We start from the raw sequence: 3,926 nt of genomic DNA, 5'->3' as shown, positions 1-3,926 counted from the left end.
TTTGTCACTTTCTAAGAAAAGCCGACTTTTAATCCGATTGTTGAAAAAGGACGCACAATCTTGACTGTTATTGTATTTTTTCTAATATTATTATGTATATTTTGTGGATTTAGGATACTACAAAGGTAAGAGTTTTCAAATCCAGGGATGTTACTTTATTTGTCGTCGGGGTTGAGTGAAAACAGAAATAAGAAAATAAAACACCTTGAAAATGAATATTCAATTTGTACCTGGAAATGGCAAAGTGAAAAGGAAGAAGTATTATCTTTGAGAAAACAGTTTCTTCTTTGTTGAAACTTCAAATGATCGTTCATGCAGTGGCACGTACAGCCAATATAGATTCTCGTATTGAATACACACTTCTATTTGAACAAATTTGGTGCCATTCAGGAATTTTCTGAATTAAATATATTTTCTAGATACTATATTTAACATGCATTACAAATGAGAAATAACCAATATTCAAATTCATTTAATCAATTTGTCTATATTTAATTCCATGTGAGCGTAACCTAAAAGTTATATTGAATTGAAGATTTGGAGAATTAAATGAGAAGCACTGAAAATCAATTATCTGGTCCTAAATGTTTATAAATATGAAAAAAGCAAACGAACAAAAATTTGTTACAAAAAGAAACATGTTTTCTAATTGTATAAATTTAGGACCAGACAAACGTTTTCTAGTGCTTCTTATTTAATTTTCTAAATTTTCAATTTGATATCAATTTTTTTTTAAATTTCAGACAAATTTTTTTTATGAATAAAGAAATATATTATTTTTAATGGTAAATTCTGACAGAGTAATTATAAACCAGACTTAGGGGTCGCCCATAAATTACATGGACAATTTAAGGGGGTGAGAGGCCGGTAATGGGCGGGGGGTAGAAATAACGTTATGAACTTGGATAACATTTAATACGATTCCTGAAAATTAATTTAAACAAGGTTTGCAAATTTTGCCAAGGATGAACCTGCAACGATGCAGTTCAATAACAACTGAACAAGTTTAAAAATCACTATCGTATATTTCAGACATCACACTTCTTCCCCCATTTCCCTCTTTTCTCCCGTGTACTTACTACCTTTTCTTCTCATTTTCTCTTCTTTTATATCCAAATATTTCTTGTTAAAAAGTCTACTGTTATAGTTTTGGTACAGAACTTGTCTCGTTTGGTCAAAAGTTCAAATAATTGGCTGAAATTTGAGATAATTTGCAGGAAATTCTTTTTTTTTTGTTTAAGAATTCATCTCTTTGCTTGAAAATGTAACTGTATTTTTTTATAAAATAAAATTCATTCTTGGTTTAAAAACCATCTTTTGGGTTAAATGTTGAACTCTTTTGTTAAAAGTTCTTGTCTTTTGTTGAAGATTTATCATTTTAGAAGAAAATTCATCACTTCCGATAAAAATTTAACTATCTTCTTTAAAAATTGTTTTTTGGTTCAGTATTAATTATTCAAACTAAAAATATTACTATTACATTTTCGCTTGAAAATTAATATTTTAAATTGGACAGTGATTCTTTTAGTTAAAGAATGAAGTTGAAGGTTGAAAATGCACGTATTTTGTCAAAAATTCATCTTTTTGGGTAAAAATGTAATCTTCTTGGTTACAAATTTAACCTTTTTGGTTAAAGGTGCAACTGTTTTATTAAATTTTTTTTTGTTCATTATTCAAAACTTTTGTTGATAGTTCGTCTTTTTTGGTAGAAATCAACTATTTTTTATTCCAGGTTAAAATTTTTTTGGATGAAATATCGTCTATTACATTTTTCCTTGAAAAAACAATCTTTTTGTTTGAGGATTCATCAGTTTATTTGCAAATTCACGTTTTGAGATTGAAATTAAACTTTTTTGCAAAAAATATTATTTTTGGATTGAAAATTTAACAATTTGGTAGAAAAGTCAACTCTTTAGTTAAAAATGAACATTTATGATGAAAATTCATATCTTTGGTTAAAAGTTTAATAGTTTAATGAATAATCAACTTTTTTGTTTAAATATCATATATTTTGGTGGACAAAATTAACTTATTTGTATATAATTAACATTTTTGCCTATAAATTTATCAATTTTGTTGAAAATTGACGTATTTGTTTAAAATTCGTCTTTTTGTGTTTAAAAATAAATATTCTTGGTGTTTACTTTATAGATAAGAAAGTACAATATTGTAAAATTTTGATTTTATTGTTTTTTTTACACTCATCTGTACTAAGAAAAAATCGGAAATCTTAAAAAAGTTTCTAATATTTGAAATATCAGTAATCGAAGTATAAAGTTGTCATTTCATATGCGTGATATATAATTTAAAAATTATCCATGTTCAACCACTTAGTTTACAATCCAAATTTAACAGTTCTTCAATTTTAAACGATATTAAATATTGCCTAGCTTATACCGCTTGCAGTTTGGTTTCTTTAATGTTTAAATTTAATTATATTTGAAATCATATAATTTCCAATGTTTTTAGAATAATTGAAGTTGCAAGGTTCACAATATTTGAAATTCTTTAATTCTGACTGTTGAAAATGAGAGAGTCTTTTCACCGAAATCTCAATTCTGAAGTGCAATTCTAAGATGGTTTAATTTTTGAGGCCTTCAATTTTAAGTTTTTCAATTTCAAAAGTTGAAATTTGGAAATATTTACATTCTCATCCATGAGAGTGTAATGTAATCGTCCAAATTTCCGATCTCTGGTTTTTAACGGATCTTTACATTTTGGCACGCACAGAATACGAAAATCATACCATTTGGCCGGTGTTTGTCTGTCTGTATTTCTGTATGTTTGATTAACTGAATGTTGTAGCCATGCTAACTTTTGAAGGATTTGTCCAATCGCGTCCGTATTTCATACACTTCTGAAGGTCCCCAAAATGAGGGTTAAGTTCGTTAATCAGACATTTCCAACAAAAATTAGAAAATTAAGAGCATTTCCAAAAATTCAAATTTTATAATTGACAAAAATACTTGCACATTATCCAAATGGCAATTTTAATTTTGATGAAAATTAAAAAAGTTATATGATTAATTTTCATAATTAAAAAAATAGCTGTAACTGCTTTGCTGATAAATAAATAAATTTTAAGGAACTTTTTTCATAGACATTAAATATATTTGAAAATCACACCTATAACATTTTTCGATAACCACAATATTTAAAAAAAAATTTCGTTATTTTCAAAATTACGAACTTTAAGAGATTATTATGTTATATTAGGTGGAATATTTTTTACATACAGTCAAATGATTTTGAATATCTTTTTCGAATTCTTAGACTTTTTTGTTCCGAATTAGTTCTTCTGATTTTTAAATTCTCATTCATGAGTGTAATGTAATCGTCCAAATTGTCCATCTCTAGTTTTTAACGGATCGGTGTCTGACTGTCTGTCTGTATGTATGTATGGTTACCTGAAGGTTGTAGCCACGCTCACTTTGAAAAGAGTTGTCCAATCATGTCAGCCTTTGATACACTTCTTAAGGTTCCCAAAATTAAGATTAAGTTCGTTAAGTAGACATTTCCTAATGACCTTTATAACTCTTTTAATTTCATTTTAGAAAATTGTTCTTGCAGCAAAAAATTAAAAACAATTCATAACTGGTAAACTTTATTAAAATCCCCAAAATCCTATAAAATTTCATTTGATATTTCTTGAAATTGTCTAAAAGCACTTCAAATTATTGTAATCCGTTAAAATCCAATAAGTTCTATTAAAAATCACGTGAAATTCCATGAAATATGACTATATTTCCTGAATTCTTGTAAATTTTATTATAATTCCTTGAGAGCTTTTAAAATCCCATCTAGTCTTTAAAAACATCCTGAAACATCCCTTGGACATTTTTTCAACTTTTTTAAATCTATTGAAAACTTTTCCGAATCTTTGAAAATCTTTAAAAATATCTTCAAAACTATGAAATTCTTCTAAA

This window comes from Belonocnema kinseyi, chromosome 6, assembly GCF_010883055.1.
Source record: "Belonocnema kinseyi isolate 2016_QV_RU_SX_M_011 chromosome 6, B_treatae_v1, whole genome shotgun sequence".
Taxonomy (NCBI): Eukaryota; Metazoa; Arthropoda; class Insecta; order Hymenoptera; family Cynipidae; genus Belonocnema; species Belonocnema kinseyi.
The sequence above is the reverse complement of the archived record's forward strand: the minus strand, read 5'-3'. Positions refer to the sequence as shown.